This window comes from Mirounga angustirostris, unplaced genomic scaffold, assembly GCF_029215605.1.
Source record: "Mirounga angustirostris isolate CCGP_5_RB_7025 unplaced genomic scaffold, mMirAng1.0.hap1 SCAF_15, whole genome shotgun sequence".
Classification (NCBI taxonomy): Eukaryota; Metazoa; Chordata; class Mammalia; order Carnivora; family Phocidae; genus Mirounga; species Mirounga angustirostris.
Genome location: NW_026991723.1, coordinates 61640476 through 61658844, shown reverse-complemented (window position 1 = coordinate 61658844; position 18369 = coordinate 61640476). Strand labels below are relative to the sequence as shown.

General features: G+C 47.9%; 1 protein-coding gene across 1 annotated transcript in view; it reads left to right on the top strand.

Moving 5' to 3' along the window:
- Positions 1–18369, top strand: part of GABBR2 (gamma-aminobutyric acid type B receptor subunit 2) — a 344696-nt gene that overhangs the window by 226288 nt on the left and 100039 nt on the right. The gene's annotated exons all lie outside the window — the stretch shown is intronic.

Below are 18369 nucleotides of genomic sequence, written 5' to 3'. Positions count from 1 at the left end.
GTACTTCTAATGGAGTTACTTTTCATTTTAAACTGAATGTCTCTCAAGTTACATACACTGTAAACATTCCTACAGTAAATGAAAGAAAAGCATCTACAGACCCTACGGTATTCTGTGCAGTGTAACATCTGGATAATCTGAAATTTTTCATGGTGGTCCAGGGGAAACTGGATGCAGCACTTACCCTTCCTGAGCCTGCAGAAAAATACTCCATGCATGCAGAGATCAGGACCCCAAAGATGTGCTCGGTAAAAACCAAAAATGCAAGTGTGCAGGACACATCTGATCTGAGCCTTTAGGTGCTCACGTTTCGTGGGGAAGCAGACATAATGTAAGCGGCCAGAACCCACTCCAGCCTGTCTACAAATGAGGTTACACCAGCACCAGGGAAACCTCCCTGGGGTGTTGCTCCTACCTGCCGAACAGCGTGACCTCAAGTCCCAGCACCCCACCCCACCCCCACCATTCCTCCAGTCTTCCCTGTGTGTCCCTGGAGGCATTTCCGTGTCTTCACAAATGGTTCCTTGCTTGGCCCAGTGCCACAGCTCCTTGGTGACATCCAGTGCCTGCAAGCCATTCATGGAGGCCTCTCCCCACATTACTGCCAGATCTTTGTTCCTCAGGGCCCACATGGGGCTGTAATGGCCTCAGTCTTCAGTGGGGGGGAAGGCCACTCGGCCCCTTGCACAGCTGGCCTCAGTAGTACGTGGGAGCTCACTTGTCTCGGCTGGTGAGGGCCAACTGTGCGCCTGTCTTCCCAACTTCCTGTTCTGAGATGTCACATTTAGTAGCGTGCAATTGGCCGTGACTTGGAGTATTTACTCCACAGTAATCCTTGAATGCTACAAATCAGGACTTGTCCTCCCCTTGGAGAGCTTGTGGTTAAGCAGTTCCCAGCACGCCACTGACTGAGCCCGGAGCTCAGCGGCCGTGTCCTGGGCCCCACAAGCTTCCCTGTGAACACGGTGCCCTTAGATTCAATCTCTGGGGTCAGGCTTGGAGACAGTGACCACACTGTCCCCTCAGCTCCCACTCCCTACATAACACACCCGAGTACCAGTACGTTAAACATCTCATTGTCCAGGGACTGTGGCCCCCAAAAGCATCCAACAGGGGTAGGCTCTGAGTCCTGGCTTAGGCGCAGCAGGGACCCCTGTAATTACATTGCTGCATGTTGGAAGAGACTGGATATACTTTGTTTTTTGTTTTGTCTTGTTTTTAAAGTTTTTATTCCATTTTGTGAGAGAGAGAGAGAGCGCGTGTGCGCACACGCGAGCACAAGTCGGGGGAGGGTCAGAGAGAGGAGAGAGAGAATGTTGAGAAGACTCCAAGTTGACCATGGAGTCCTACACGGGGCTCGATCTCATGACCCCGATCATGACCTGAGCCAACACCAAGAGTCAGACGCTCAACCGACTGAGCCACCCAGGCGCCCCTGTACTTTGGAGAGACACCAAGAGGAATATTTCAAGGTTCTAAGGGGTCATAGTAGAGAGACTCCATACCTGCTGGAGAAGATAGGATGAGGCCATTAGTGGATCTTTCAGTGATCGACTCACTCATACCAGGCCCTGTGTTCATGGGAATATGGAGAAAGTAAGACACATTCTACACCTGTGATGCTCACTGTGGTCACCCCTAGCCTCATTCAAGAGCATTTAAGATGTGGCTGGTACATAAATGTAAAAAAACACCGATTTCAAAGATTTAGTACCCCAAATATATAAACTATCTCATTAATAATTTTTATATTGATTACATTTGAAATGATATTACTGTGGATATATGGGGTTAAAAAATTTATCATTGACATTAATTTTACCTTTTTTTTTTTTTTTTTTACTTTTTAAATATGGTTGCTGGGTGATTTAAAATGACATATGCGGCTCATATTCTATTGGTCACCATGGTTTAACCTTTGAAGTCGCTCCTGGCCCAGTGGTATAGACTTCCAGTCAAGACAGTCGGGCTGGACCTAAAAGGACAGATAAGGTTTGGAAAATCAGAGACAGTGGGAGCAGGGAGGAAAATGTTTTATAGAAATAAGCATTCGGACCCTGCCCTCTAAGAGGAGTAGTGCATCCCTTTAGACCTTAAAAAAAAAAAACTATACCTCTAGGAAGTTTTCCTCAGGAAGCAGTGGTGATATGAGCAAAAACATGGCCGTACTAGAGCACTCAAGGAAACATGGTTTGTCTTGGTGCGGGCAGGGGAAAAACTAGAAATAACCGAAATGCCCAATGCTTGGACTGAGCTAAATACATTTGGATGTATCTATACGGTAGAATTATTGGCAGCCATTAGAAATAGTTGTTACAGAGCACTATCTAATGACATAGAAGATTGTTTGTAATATATTGTTTAGTGAAAAGGGGGCAGATTGCAAAGGTTTTCACGGCAAATCTTCACTTTTGATAACAAATTTTTAAATATGTAAAGACCAGAAGAATGTACTCCAAAATCTTAGCAGTGGTGTCTCTGGGTAGAATTCGTTCTCTTTGCTTATTTCTCCTTTCCAAATTTTCTACAGTGGACATATATTACTTTTTTTTTTAAGATTTTATTTATTTATTTGATAGAGAGATACAGTGAGAGAGGGAACACAAGCTGGGGGGGGGGTGAGAGAGGGAGAAGCAGGCTTCCCGCTGAGCAGGGAGCCTGATGCGGGGCTTGATCCCAGGATCCCGGGATCATGACCTGATCTGAAGGCAGACGCTTAACAACTGAGCCACCCAGGTGCCCCCATATATTACTTTAGATCTTGGTTTAAAAAAAAAAAAAAAAAGGAAGACTTAAAAAACATATTAACTTTAAAACACCTACATTTTATTCCAGTCTTGGCCCTTACTAGCCAAGGGACTTCAGCTAATAAGCTCTTGGACTCACTTTCCCCATCTGTACAAGAGGATATATGAATACTCGGCTCAAAGGGTTGTCATGAGGACTAAATGACACATGGCTAGATGACACAGTTCCTGGCACCTGTAGGCTCTCAGCCATTATTGGTACTCTTCTCCTTTCTGTCCCATTCTATCTTAGATGGACCCTGATTCTCACTTAGAAATGAATGGAGTAGGGAAGGGAGACAAGATGGAAGTAAACATCAGAGAGGCCTTGAACATGTCCTGCTCTCCTGTGAGCTTCAATTTTCTGAGCCTAGAGGAACTTCTTTCTCCTCAATGCCAAACTCTAGTGAGTTGGATCCCCACTAGTTGGGGTCCAGTTAACTGAGGGCGTGTTATGTTATTTAATCTGAGTATGTAGGAAAAAAACATGGAGGGTGCCTACCATAGGCCTTAGGCCAGCTTGAAAAACTCTTGAGGTTTGAGACCTTAGGTACATGCAATGAATGACTGTTGTGACAGATCAGCTCTAGACTGTGGCTTTAGTAGACCCTTAGTGTGATAATATGAAGAACGCAGAATTTTGTATATGCATATGTATGTATGCTCTACATACATAATACATGTACATGTATATTTTTACAGGCCCACGGTATGTGATAAAACAGTGACCTAGATTCTCCCTCAGGCACACGGGATCTTTAGTAGGCCATATGTAGTGATAGTTAATCCATAGAACCACTGTCAATTCCCCTTTAGCAATCTGGCAGGGTCCCTGCGGTGTGTACGGGCTCTACGGTGCTTTCCGGAATGTACTAGAAAAATTCCGTTCATCATCAAATCTAGTAATTCTATCAACTGGCTTATGAAGAGCTGCCTCAGTAATCCACGTTTAATGACCTTAGCCACTGGACAGCTGTCTGAGGAATTAAAGTCTCTTGTGAACAGAGTATTCTGAGGTTCTACACTTCAATGTAATGGAAACATGCCCTATTGCCCCCCACCAGCAACAGGATGTGGAAATGTGCAGGTTGGTGTCTTCTTGGGCTCACTCTCCTCAGCCCAACTTGTATGAGGAGTAGTGAGCATCACAAGAAGTGGGATTTATCACGTCTCCCCCATGGGACAGTCATGGACCTCAGCTGGGGCTGAGCTCTGTGCCTCAGTTCATCTGTAGGATGATGGGGATGTTGGCTGGCATGGTCCGAGCAGGGGCTCTCCGATCCCTGAGGCCTCTTGTGACTCTGAAGTAGTGAAAGAGAAAAGCTTTTCAAGATGGGAACCAACATTACTAAGCGCCCGAAGTACTGAGTTTCCCGGGAGCAAGCCCTGCCTGTGGAGCAGATGTGCTTAGTACCATTTTATACAAGAGGAACCCAGTTCAAGAGGCCATGTAGCATGCCCAGGCTCATGAGCTGGGAGGTGACAACTGTGCCCAGGCTCACGAGGTGGGAGGTGACAACTGTGCCCAGGATCACAACGTGGGAAGTGACAACTGTGCCCAGACTCATGAGCTTGGAGGTGATGACTGTGCCCAGGCTCACAAGGTGGGAAGTAACAATTGTGCCCAGGCTCACGAGGTGGGGGGTGACGACTGTGCCCAGGCTCACAACGTGGGAAGTGGCAACTGTGCCCAGGCTCATGAGCTGGGAGGTGACGACTGTGCCCAGGCTCACAACGTGGGAAGTGACAACTGTGCCCAGGCTCACAAGGTGAGAAGTGATGACTGTGCCCAGGATCACAAGGTGGGAAGTAACAATTGTGCCCAGGCTCACGAGGTGGGGGGTGACGACTGTGCCCAGACTCACGAGGTGGGAGGTGACAACTGTGCCCAGGCTCACAACGTGGGAAGTGGCAACTGTGCCCAGGCTCAGGAGGTAGGAAGGGCAGAGTCCAGGTTTGGGGCCTGATGTCAACCCCCTCTAACGCCCATGTTCTGTTTACACTCTCATCCACTCCCCCACCTCCTTCAGTGGAATCCTCTGGAACCTCAGTTCGCTCTGTCATGTTTCCACAGAAAAATCTATACAGCTATCATCTCGACTCCTCCCTCCACCTGCTGATCTCTGCCGTGAACTCCCCGCCTCTCTTCTCTCTCCCGTCTGCCCCTCATTTATTCTGGCTCTCACGTTTACACACTCACCAGATTATTCTTCCTAAATAATCTTTGACCACGTTATTCCTTATTCAAAGCCTTCCCTGGCTCCGCACTGCCTACAGGATAGAGCCTGGCGCCTTGGGAGCTCACCCCCAGCCATAGTGTTGCCAGCTGTTTTTCCTCATGCTGCTCCTCATACGGAAGGGATGTTCATGGCTCTCCCACACACACAGCAACTTTTCAACCTTCACAGCTGTGCCTATGGGCTGTTGGTCTTTTGTGGGTTTTTTTACTATTTTCTCAACCGTGCATTTATTCAACGAGTAATTTTTTTGAGAACTTACTATGGGCCAAGCACTATATTGGAGGCCAGGAATACAGCAGTGAACCAAACAAACAGAAATCCCTTCCTTCAAAGAGTTGACAATCTAGTGCAAGCAGAGAGATAATTGGCATGTTAAGTAGGTAAATTATATAGTATGTGAGAAGGCAGCAGTTGCTATTTCAGAAGAAAAAGGAAAGAAATGTGCGGGAAGGGAAGGAGAATTGGAAATGGCGCCCGTGGAGGGGGAGCCAAGAGAAGTTTTAAACAGGATGGCCAGAGGAGGCCTCACTGGGAAGGTGGTGCATGAGAAAAGACTTGAAGAAGGTGTGAGAGGGATCCATGCAATACCAGGGGGAAAGTGATCCAGGCAGGTGGACAGCAGTGTGAAAGCCATGGTTGACAGTGTCTTCAGCACGTGGGGTAGGAAGAGCTTCTACTTCCGGCCAAGATGGAGGAGTCACAGGGACTGGATTTACCCTCTTGCCCTAAGCAACTAAAATACCAGTCAAATCATGGGAAACAACAGTTTTCCAACCCTAGACTACAGACAGCAGAGGAGAGTGACTCCTGAGAGAAGGGACACAGAGGATGTGAGCCTGACAATTGCCCAGCTTACTGCCTGGAGAGTTTGCAGTTTGTGGCACAGGAAGCGTGGCCCAGACACAGCCCCACAGTCCGCCAAGTTGACAATGTGAATTGAGACGTTGAAATTTTGAATTAAGAGAGACCAAGGAGGCTAGAATTTGCAGGCAGAATAGCGGAGGGAAGAGAGGCAGGGCAGTTGAGGACTCCAAGGGGCTGCCTCAGGTCTTCAGCTGCGGACTCATTGGCACCTGCTGATGTAGTGAGGAAACCACCTGAGACCAGGGAACGCACCAGCAGAAAGGAACAGACAGAAGGATCCTCAGAGCTCCTGCAAGGCCAGGAATCATTCATGTTCACACCAGCCAGGGTGAAAAACTTCAGAATGGGAGGTACTCAGAAGGCTGTTGTCCTAGTAGTCAACCCTAGACTAAAGGTACCTCTGGTCCCACCCAAGAAAGCTTGAAGCAAGCCTCGAAAGGGTCAAAGTCATTCCAAGTAACTTAATTATGTCCCAAAGCCTAAGAATATAAAGGAATATTCAAAAATATCTAGCACCCCATGATGGGTCTGGTATCTCATCAAGAATTACCAAGCAGGCGGGTGCCTAGGTGGCTCAGTTGGTTAAGCAACTGCCTTCGGCTCAGGTCATGATCTCAGGGTCCTGGGATCGAGCCCCGCATCGGGCTCCCTGCTCTGCGGGGAGCCTGCTTCTCCCTCTCCCACTCCCCCTGCTTGTGTTCCCTCTCTCGCTGTGTCTCTCTCTGTCAAATAAATAAATAAAATCTAAAAAAAAAAAAAAAGAATTACCAAGCAGGCAAAGAAGCTGGAGTGTGTGGGAAGCGCAAGGAGGCCAGTGTAGCTGGATGGTGTCAGTGAGGGGAGATGCAGAGACACCACCAGAGAAATCAGAGGCCAGATTTCACTGGTCCTGGTAAGCCGTGCAAGGTCTTTGGCTAACTCAGTAGTCAGGAGAAGATGTTTTCTTTCTTACCTCCCCTACCAGACCGAAACGTGCCCCTGCTTTGCTCCAAACTCGCTGGGGACCATGGAGCAATTGGCCCTACCTTATCAGGATAGCCTTGAGCACACACCTGCCCACTACCAGCCTTCACACTGTACTCCCAGGAATATCGGCTCAGTGCAGAAGCAGGAAGAAGAGGAGAGTATGGGGGGAAAAAAAAGTACTGAAAAGAGGACATTTCCCATTTGGGACAAGAAAGGTCTGGAGGACCTTCTTCATCAGTCCTGCCTTCCAGTCTCAGATCCCGCCCCCAAAAGATGTGTGACTTTGGAAAATCTTCCTAACCACCATGACTTGTTTGCTTGTTTGATGAAAATTAATAATGGAGTGCCACCTACTTCTAAAGAGAGTTTGGAGGAGCTTTCAATAACAGGCATATACACAGCAAGGCCACTGAAACAGAAGTCAGAAATCTAAAATCATACAATGTGAGGACGAAATATATTCCGAAAACCTAGGGTGGTATAGTGAACATAACGATGAGTTTAAATGAACTGGCTGCCAAGTGATGAAGAGAACTGAACCTCATTTTCTCCATCTGTAAAATGGGATTAATGTTCTCTGCCCAGCATACCCCAGAGAGCTACAATGAGGATCATCAAGGCAGTCTAGATGAGAATATGCTGTCAGGACTCTTCTGGTGCAAGTAATAGGAAACCGTCCTTACCCAAAGATAACAGTGAAGTCCAGAATGAGGCTTCTCCATCTCGCCATCGCTGGGACTGCTTCCTCCTGTGCCAGCTCCATGCTCAGCCTCTGCACAGTTACTTCTAGATCCCATCATCACTGCAGCAAGTCCAGCAAAAGAGGGAGCTCGTTTCCCCAGTAGTGCCAACAAAATCCCTGGAAGTGAGTCCCCCTTGATTGGCTGGCTTGGGTCACGTGCCCATACCCGAACCAACCACTATTACCAGAGGACCACACTGATTGGCTTAGTCTAAGTCATGTGATTCAGCCCTGCTTAGAGAAAGTTTCATCGAACTTCAAGGTAGAGTGGGGCCAGGTGAATCTCAGGGTTGGCGTTTCTATCTTCTCTGCCTCTCCTCCCACAGATGCATTCTCTGCCCTTCTCTGTGCTCTGGGAAGCTGTTCCCATGGTCGACATCACCTGGGATCCATTGTCCTCGGCTTCTGGTTGGATTTAGCCAGTAGGGAGTACGGGCAGGAGATTGGAGGCCAAGAGGAGAGAGATCAGGGTGCAGCCCTCAGCCTTGCTTTGGTGCTGTATCTCTTGAAATAAATGTGCCCTCCTTCCAAGGCTATGGCTCCCCCTCTGTGTCTCCCACTCTTGTGAAGCTCTGAGGACACTATTTCTTCCCTTGTTCCTCTGCTCTGAGTTACATAACAGTCCTGCCATTACTAATCTATGGGCACAACACTGTCTTTTGTCTGCCCTCATAATCTGTTCCCCCACTCTGTAGTAGTCCTTAATAGTCTAATAGTAGTCTTCCTTAGAACCATCCAGGGTGAATTCTCTTACTTCCTGTGACCCTGGATTTGTTGTCTGTTGCTTCATAGCAAATTAGCCCAAAGTGTAGTGGCTGAAAGCAACAATAAAGATTTATTATCTCATGTCGTTTCTGTGGGTCAGGAATTCAGGAGTGATTTAGCTGGAAGGTTCTGGTTTGGGGGCTTTAATATATTATTTGCAGATGGGACTGCAGTCATCGTCAGGCTTCCTGGAGCTGGAGATTTGTTTCCAAGATGGCTCACTAACATGGCTGGCAAATTAAGGGTGGCTGTTGGCAGAAGGACTCGGGTCCTTATCACATGGACCTCTCCATAGGGCTGCTTGGGTGTCCCCACCACATGGTGGCCAGCTTCCACCAGCATAAATGATCCAAAAGAAAGCAAGACTGAAGCTGCAGTGTCTTTGTATGCTCTAGTTTTGGAAGTCACACTCTGCCATTTCTGTAATACCCTACTGGTTACACAGACCAGCCCTGTTCAGTGTGGGAGGGGACTGTACAGGTTGTGAATACCCGTAGGTAAGAATCACTGGGGCCATCTTAGAGAGTGGCTCTCACAGCCCCTGACCAACATCATCTCTAAATTAAAATCAGGGTACTATTATCATTCAAAGTGGGATCAGCTGGTGAGCAAGAAAAATAAATATCCACTGCACAGTGTTTGATGGCTATAAACCAGGTGCAAATCCTATCAATATAGGGAATTGAGACTCCTAAATTCACCAGCTGGACCCATAAGTTGGGTCTTAGAAGAGCCCCTGTGGTTGGGAGTGAAGACCCCCTCAAGCCCAGGCCAGAGGCAGGAGGGAAGAGAGAACCCATCTTAAGCGAAAAGGTTCCTAGATTTATCTCTCCGAGCTTCAGCTGGCCCCACTCTGGTCTGAAGACAGCTTCAGACACACTGTGTGTGTTCCTGGTCCACGCCTGGCCTTTCCCAGCCTTCGTTCCGGTCTGCTGCTAGAAGTAGCCTCCTGACCGCCCTCAGCCTGAGACCGCCTCAGGAGGTGGGGCTTTCACCAGCTGCTCTTCCCTCCCTTTCCGATTCTCCCCCCTGCTGACTACTGTCTCTTTCCTCCCCGGGAGAATTAGTGGAAGATTTTTTAACTGATGGAAGATTTTTAGGCTTAGCCCATGAGGCCAAGTGAATAGTCCCCGATCCCCATATGGAGCCATCTGGGTTTCAAATGGGGGAGCCGAGCCAAGAGGGAGAATGGGTTCTCAATCAGTCATGCCAGGGACACCTTCCTGCCAGCCCCACCCGCTGTTTCCGAGGTGGGAGGTGGGACTGGTGACTCATCGGGATTGAGAGCTGAGGGCCACTGGGGCTGGGAGGAGCCTGGGAGACTGTCACATCAGTACTCCTTGCCCTGGGCCTGCCTCATGCGTATGCATGCCCTCATGCGTGTACACACTTAGACACATCCGCACATTGGCAGATGCAAACTCACACCCTGACTGTTGTACAGATGGAGAAACCAAGACACACTCAAGATTGAGAGAGCCTCCTGCCCAACCCTAGCCTCTATGTGTAACTTGATGTCAGCCATTGGGAGCTTGGAAAGGTTCTCAGGAAGCTCCATCTCTCAGTTCAGGGATGACCACAACCAACCTCAAGATTTCTTCACATTCCTGTGGGCTTGCACTCTCATGGTCCTGCTTGTGCTGAGTTCATTCAGGATTTGGACCATCCCAGATCCCTGATGGTTTTTTTTGTTTTTGTTTTTGTTTTTTTCCAGATCCCTGATGTTTTTTTCCCCTCAGCTCTGGGCCCCAATGATCCATGCCGGGAATGCAGACCCCTCCTCCATTATGACAGTCACACAAAACAAAAACAAACAGACCTGAAAGCCATCCCCTTTTATAAGGACTTGTGAGGGGTTCCAGGGAAGATTTGGGGGTCAGGGGGAGGGGGTTTGTACCATAGAATGTCATTTGAATGACTTCAGGTTGGACCTTACTTATTCCTGATCCTGTTCATGCTCTGCCCCCCCCCCACACACACACCCTCCCCCGTCTTAGGGGCCACTTACCCTGCGGTGGTCTCACCAGGCCTCCCACCCCTCTTGGGCCTTCTTCTCTGCAGAGAAGATAGCTCCCTCCTGTTCTCCCAACGGAGGTTCTTACCTTCCACCCAGGAGGCTAATCAAGTTCCTTCCTACACCAAGATCATTTCCTCTTAGGAGGAATTCTGGGCCCAGCTTTCAGATAATACAAACTTGATCTCCTTACACACTAGGAGACTACCACCAAGGGATGAGGGGGCCCCAAGCTAGAAGCCGGGCGGCCCGCCTCCCCGCACAGGGCCCTTTCTGAAGCCCCTGTCCATGGGCTCCGCAGCCCTGCCCATTTTTCCTGTACTGTTACTGGGCACCTTTCTCTCGCTCTGCCTGGTCACCCTGCAGCCCAAGCCCTCTGGCCTTGCGCCTGGGCTGCTGCAGGACCAACTGCTTTGTTTGAGCTGCAGGCCCACACCTCCCTCCACCCCAGGCCAGCCTGCAGCCCACCCTGGCTTAAAGTGAAAATCCCAACAGATTGCAAATTGCCTGTCTCAGACTTTCAGGTCGACTGGTCAGCAGTTTGGTTTTCCTGGTCGAGACTAATCTACTGAACAAAAATAGAACATACAGTAAAGCAAAATTAAGTATTTCTAATCATGGGGATGCTTGCATCTGCAAGTGACCAGGAAACTTCGAAGAGGGGCTGGGGGTGGGGGCAAAAAGCCTGGAGGAGGGTCTCGTGATGTGTGGCTTTAGAGTGACAGAGCTCACCCCAGAAGCTGGGCAAAGACCCCACTCACTGGGCGCAGGTAAGGAGGGTACAACCATCTGTCTGCCAAACCAGAAAGCCATTCTTCACTTCTCCACCTTCCTCAGCCCTCACATGGGGTATCTCTGAGCCCTGTGGGTTCCACCTCCTTCCCATCTTGGGAAGTATGGACTACTCTCCAGCCATGTCATCCTCCTGGATTCCGCAATCCATCCGTCCATCCACTTGGATTCCACAATGGCTTCCAACTGGCTTCATTGCACCCAGTCTCCCCCTTATGCCCATCCATTTTCCACACAGCACCAGAGTAGCTTTTTTTTTTTTCAGCTTTATTGAGGCATACTTAAGAAATAGGATTTATATCTATTTAAGAGGTACTCTGTGATGATCTGATATACATATGTATTATGAAATGATCACAAGTGTTAAGCTAATTAATATAGCCCTCATAGCCATCACCTCACAGTTTTCATTTTCTCTTTCTCTCTTTCTTGCTTTCTTATAGATCTACCCTCTTAGCACTTTGCAAGTTTACAGTATGATAGTGTTCCCTATAGTCCCCATGCTGTCCATTAGCTTCCCCAGAACTTATTCATCCTGCGTAACTGAAAGTAGGTCCCCTTTGTCCAACATCTCCCCATTTCTCCCTCCCTCCAGCGCCTGGCAATCACCATTCTACTCTCTGCTTCTAGGAGTTTGGCTCTTGTAGATTCTACACATAACTGATACCATGCAGTATTTGTCTTTCTGTGTCCTTCTTATTTAACTTAGCATGACGTCCTCCAGGTCCATCCATGTTGTCACAAATGACAGGATTTCCTTCTTTTTAAAGAGGACCTTGGACGTGTTACCTCCCAGTTTATAATAACCCTTCTACGGCCCCCATTTGCAACATGAGGTCCAAAGCCCTGCCTGATATGGTTCTTGCCTTCTTGCCTCCAACAACCTCCCTACCCCTTGCCTAACACCAGCCGCCTTGCCCTTCCTTCTGGTCCTTCATAGAGCCAAGCTCTCTCTTGCCTCCAGGCCTTTGCATATGCTTTTCCCTCTGCCTAGAACATTCCTCTCTCATCCTCTTTGCCTGCCTGACTGACACTCATTCTTTCCTGTCCCCTCCAAGCCCTTCCTTGAGAGAGTGCTCTTCCTTTTGTGCTCATACGTCTGTACCCACCCTCTCCTACCAACTGTCACACTGCCTTATAACTATCTCTTTTTTTGCCTGTCACATTCATTAGACTGTGGCTTCTAGAAGACTAGGACTCTGGCTTAATCACTGCATTTCCCCAGGGTCTAGCATAAGCATGCCCTGTCCCAGAGTAAGCACTCAACAACAGTGTACAGCACCTGTTCCCCCATTTTCTGTGAGGAAACTGAGGCCCAGAGAAAGGAAGGAGCATAATTAGGGGCACACAGGTGTTCGTGACAAGACTAGAACTAGAGCCCTGAACCTCCCACTCAAAGCCCAGAACCCCTTCTGGCTTAATTGTATAGAAACAACCTCAGCAAACATCATTCAGCCCCCGGGGGACACAGACCCCAGTACCAACAGCTTGCGGGGGTATCTGGATCTCCCAGCCTGTGATAACCTTTGGGTCTTCATGATAACCAGCTCCTCTGCCTTGGGCTCTTCATCCCTCTCGGTTCAGAGCAGAGTGGAGCAGGGCGGTTTTGGGAACTGAGGCAGTAGATAGGCAACCAGCCCGAGCCCCTTCTCTGCAGCTCTTCCTGCTCTGATATGAAGTTCCTTTCCCCATTTCTGACAGGAGATTCTCACCCACCCCTTGTGCAGGTAAAAACTAAGCATTTTGCGTTCCTCCTCATGTTTTTTTACTCTGGAAACCCAAGGGGACTGGCTTGGCCACCAATGTGCTAGAGCTGGATCCTACAGGCTCCCAAGAGAGCCAAGAGCTACTTGTTAAATGATCCAGAATTGATGAGCCAGGTGTTAAATGGTAGAGAGCTGGAAGTCTGCCTTGGTGAGAGTATTTACACCATGGAAATTCTCTAACACTATAAACCAGGGCTCCCCCCCTCCAAAGAGCCCATTGTTAAACATTTATCAACACATCCCTGACTAGCTACCTTCCTTTTCTCTTCCACCTACCTACTCCACCCCTGCTCCCTACTCTCCATCAAGGCTGCTTGGGCCTCCCTCTGATCCCCTGCAAAGAGCTCATTGTCCCATCAGTGGCTGGTTCTTGCATAAGGAGGCAGGGTAGCATGTGGTTAGAAGCGTAAGCTTGAAGTCCGACTCATCTGGAGTGAATCCCGGTTCTGCCCACTGGTCACATGACCCCAGGCAAATTTCTTCTCTCACTGCCTCTGTTTCCTCATCTGTAAAACAGAGATAATGATCACACACAGTGCACCGCATTGGGGTTGCTGTTGAGAATTGATTCATGAAGAACAGCCCTGAAAAAAAAATCTCAGGTAATGTACACAAATGTTTCAGCAGAGCTAAAAATAACTTGAAGGGTGTTATCTCTGTATGTTCTGTGACAGAGTCAAGAAAGGATTCATCCCAGGTACCCTTCTGAGAAAACGCAGAGCACAGCCTGCCTCTGTGTCTTCAGACCCCTTGCTCATGGCTCTTTACATTCTTCCAAGAGGAGGGGGAAACGTGCTTATGCCTGCACGGATCTCTGGCTCTTATTCATGAAAACTCAAAGCTGTCAGTAAAAATTAATCTATTCCAAGACGGAGTATTATTTTGTTGGTGATGATGTTGCTATTTTTGCCTGTAAAAAAAAAAAAAAGCCTCCTTATAACGTCTTTGCAAGAAAAGTTTTTAATAAAGTTTTCCTGTTAGGAAAATAATACATACTTATTATAGGATATTGGAAAATATCGAAAAGTCAAAAGAAGAAAAAGCCATAATCACACAACCTAAAAACCAACTAGCATAAACATTTTTATTTGGTGGGAGTGATTTTTGTATCATTGTGAATGTACTATAAATATAATTTTTACCCCTTTTTACTTATGTTATTAGGATAAGTAATCAGCTGCTATAACAAAGAGATCTCAGAATCTTAGTGGATCAACACAGTAAAAATTGATGTTCCTCATATGCAAAGTCCAAAGTGGATGTTTCTGGTTGGTGGAAATTCTTTCCACATGATGATTCATGGACCCAAGCTCTTCCACCTAGGGTCCCCTCTGTTCCTAGGGCCTCAGAGTTCACTGAAAGACCCTGTGAATCTAGTTGGCAGATGGGGAAGTGAAGGAGCATGAAAGGTCTTGTGGGAGGCTTTCATGGGCCAGATCTGGCATATCATATGGCACTTCTACCCACATTCCATTGACTGGAACTGTCACATGGCCACCCCTAACTGTAAAGGTGGTTAGAGGGGCACCTGGGTGGCTCAGTCATTAAGCGTCTGCCTTCGGCTCAGGTCATGATCGCAGGGTCCTGGGATCGAGCCCCTCATAGGGCTCCCTTCCCCGCAGGAAGCCTGCTTCTCCCTCTCCCATTCCCCCTGCTTGTGTTCCCTCTCTTGCTGTGTCTCTCTCTCTGTCAAATAAATAAAATCTTTAAAAATAAATAAATAAATAAAGGTGGTTAGAAAATGCAGTTTAACCATGTGCCCAAGAGGAAAAGAAAATGAATTTGGTGAACAGCTAGCCAGTGTCTGGTACAGTCAGAAATCACTTTTTCCAATCTTTTGTAATTCAATTTGTAATTGAATGCTCAAGTGTATATAACTTAGATCAAGTCACCCCTTGGTTAAAACCCTTCAGTTGCTTCCCCTTGCATTCAGAATTACGCTCAGCATCCTTGATACAGCCTGTAAGGTTCCACATGACCACCTTGCCAATCACATTCCATGCTCATCTCCTCCTCAATGACCTCTTTCATCTTCACTGGGATCTTTCAGGTCCTCTGGTTTCCCAGTCTCTCTCCTGCCTTGGGAACTTTGCACATACAATCCCTCTTCCCAGGACCCTCTCTCCTACACTCTTAGCTAACTCCTTCTGATCTCAGTGGAAATGCCACCTCCCCAGAAAAGCCCTCCTTAGCTCACAGTCTGTCTACATTAGGTTTGTGTTATAGTTCTCTCTCGTAGCACCCTGTTCTTTTCCTTCATATCACTTATTGTAGTTTGTAATTATATATTTATCAGTGTATTTACTGTTTAATGTCTGCATCTCCCACCAGACTACACACTCCATGCAATCTAGGACCATGTTGACTTTGCTCACCCTTTATCTGGTGCCCGCCCAGCACGTGCCCAACACATGTTAGGTGCTCAACAGTGCTGGTTGATTGAAAGCATGTATCATAATATTTCATCACGTGTCTATCACTGTGTATGTGGCTATTGCCCTATATTGTGGACATTTCATTCATGTCTGATATTTTGCTATTCTAAACAAGCTTAACTCCTGTATTATGACTGGAAGGAAAGAGGAGTTGGTCCCCCCTCTCTTGGCCCATCTACCCTGACATCTTCTCTTCATCTGTCTCCCCTCCCTTGCACCCAGCCTTGCCTTAGGCCACCACGTGCTTTGTGGCTGGTGACCATTGGAACCCTTTGGGCCATCTGCTCATGGTCTCTCAGAAGGATGCCCCTCCATTTACTACGTACCAGCAGAAGGGTAGCATTGGGGCTTGCTACACCTTCCATCCTGCCCCTCCTCTTAATTCCCTACAAACCCATAGCTCAAAACTCAATGGATACATCAAACTTTTCTCCAGGCTTGGGCCTATCAAAAGCGTTTCATTTAAGAAAATATTTTAAATAGTCTGCAAAATATGACTTATTTTAGCCTGAGGCACAGGCAGAGAATAAAGAATTTTTCACCTTTGTAGAATATGTGGGTGGACCTACACAATTGTTTGATATTTCTCTTTTAAGTCCTGCCATCCCTTGGAAAACAGAAGGCACCTTCTTCTTTAAGACTACATGATGAGGGTCTCTACCCTTGATGGAAAATCTGACCAGCATTCAGACCTCAGTGTTTTCTCCAAGTTCTCATTATTTATTTGAGACCAGCATCGTCCTGGTTGGAGGGCTGGCAGCAGAACCGTCCAAGGTACACTTGGATCATCTACACAGATAGCAGTGTGACATGTCAGGGCGGGTCCTGTTTCCCCACAGCACAGACCAAGCACTCAGATGAGCATGCATGCTCACACCTCCCAGAGACAAACAGGACTGCCAGAGACAAGAGTGCACTTAGGGTCATATTAAAGATGGAAATCCTTCCCTAAATGTGCCATGATCTGAGAGACTGTGTCCCTCAGTGGTCCCAGGGCACCACGCAATTAGGCTGAGACCAGGGAGTCTTCACTCTGTCCAGCCTCCAGCTCCAGCCCAACATCAGATCACGTCCGGGGCTGGGCATCCCTGCCCTCCACTGTGAAATTGAAAGAGACCCCCCCCCAAAAAAAAAGTTCCAACGTAGGGCTTGACCCATACAATTCATAAACTGCTATTAGCATAGATCTTACCCGTGCTTAGTAGTGAAATATTAAAAATGAATAATGGAAACAATTTTTCTAAGAGCAGGCTGCTGGGATCCTTAGTGTATATTTCGCTCTCCACTGATTTTCTTGGGGATTCTGAGCTAACAGCAGGTGAAATTCTGCTAACTAGGATTACCTGAAGGAATTATGAGTTACCCTTTATACGCAGCAGCTCTGGGTTATGCCTTTTTCATAAATACCTTCTTCAATTCTCACAAACAGTCCTGACAAGTAGGTATTGAGCTTCCTATTTTTCAAAGAGGAGAATGGACACTCAAACACTCCGTGACTATCCGGGGTCACACTGGGGGCAGTGTTGACTCTTGTCTGGTAAATGCTGAAACGTAAGTTTTTTCCATGCACAGAATCCTGTGCATTCTGAAGATTTCTCCGACAAAGAGATGCAGCTTTATTGCTCCCGGGTTCAACCTGAGCTGTTCATTTGGATCGACTTTTATGAAATAGACTGCCTTCGTGGACCTTAGCGACATCTCTTTCAGGAAAAAAAAAGTTCTTTATAAATTATCCACTTGGCGGCTTTACTTCCATTATTTTATTTGCATTCCAGATCTGCTCTGTGGTCATTCTTTATAAGCTCCTCAGAAGTTAGAATCCATTATCAATCAGCATGCCGTTGAGAAAACAGAAACCACTTCAGGCATTTCAGAGGGAGATTTAATACCGGGAACTGGTTACAACTTTGTTGAAAAGGGCGGAGGAGCGAAACAGGAAGGTGCTGTCACCGGAGATAAGTATTTACAGAAAGCACCAAGCCCCTTGGGCTGCAGGAACAAAAAGGGAACCGGTGTGGCCACCGCCTCTGAAATGCACGAAGTGCATGAAGTGGTTTCTGTTTTCTAGACGGCATGCTGATTGATAATGGATTCTAACTTCCGAGGAGTTTATAAGAATGACCCCAGACGGGGCGCCTGGGTGGCTCAGTCGTTAAGCGTCTGCCTTCGGCTCAGGTCATGATCCCGGGGTCCTGGGATCGAGCCCCGCATCGGGCTCCCTGCTCCGCGGGAAGCCTGCTTCTCCCTCTCCCACTCCCCCTGCTTGTGTTCCCTCTCTCGCTGTGTCTCTCTCTGTCAAATAAATAAATAAAATCTTAAAAAAAAAAAAAATGACCCCAGAGCCGATTAGGAATGCAGATAAAATAATGGGGACCCAAGTGCCCTGGCCTCTGAGGCTCCTGCCGCTGCTGTTTCTGCTGCTTTGGGGATCCCCCCACCGGCCACGGAGCAGTCAGCTCAGAGCCCCCCACGCTGACAGTTGGGGGGCTGCTGGGACCCAAAGACACCTGCAGGCACTCAGAACTCCTGCTGCTACAGCCTAAGCAGAAAAAAAAAAAAGCTTTTCCCTTATGCGTACTTTCTAAATCTCCCGTGAATGCTTCTCATTAGCAGAACCTAAATGGAAACCAGCTGGCAGGGGATGGTGGGAAGTGTGGTTTCTGGACTTCGGGCCCCGGCAACACAGAGAGGGGTATAAAAGAGCGAGTGCGGGCGTGAGCCAGCGCGGACAGAAGTCGGCCACCACGCCGGCCAGAGCTACCAAACTCCACTGCCTTAGAATTCCGCACATCATGTGGATGGGTCTCAAGTGCACGTGATGATCTGCAGTTACGGCCCTGGGATCGCACACGGCGAAAGCTTAAGGAGAGTCATGGCATTTGTGTATACATAAAGAGTACGTGTGCGGGGAGAAGAGGGAAACAAATCCCCGCTCCACCTGGGGCTTAAGAGCGCAAAGCCAGCCCGGCTTCCTTGGCGGACATGCCAGGCCCCGGTGA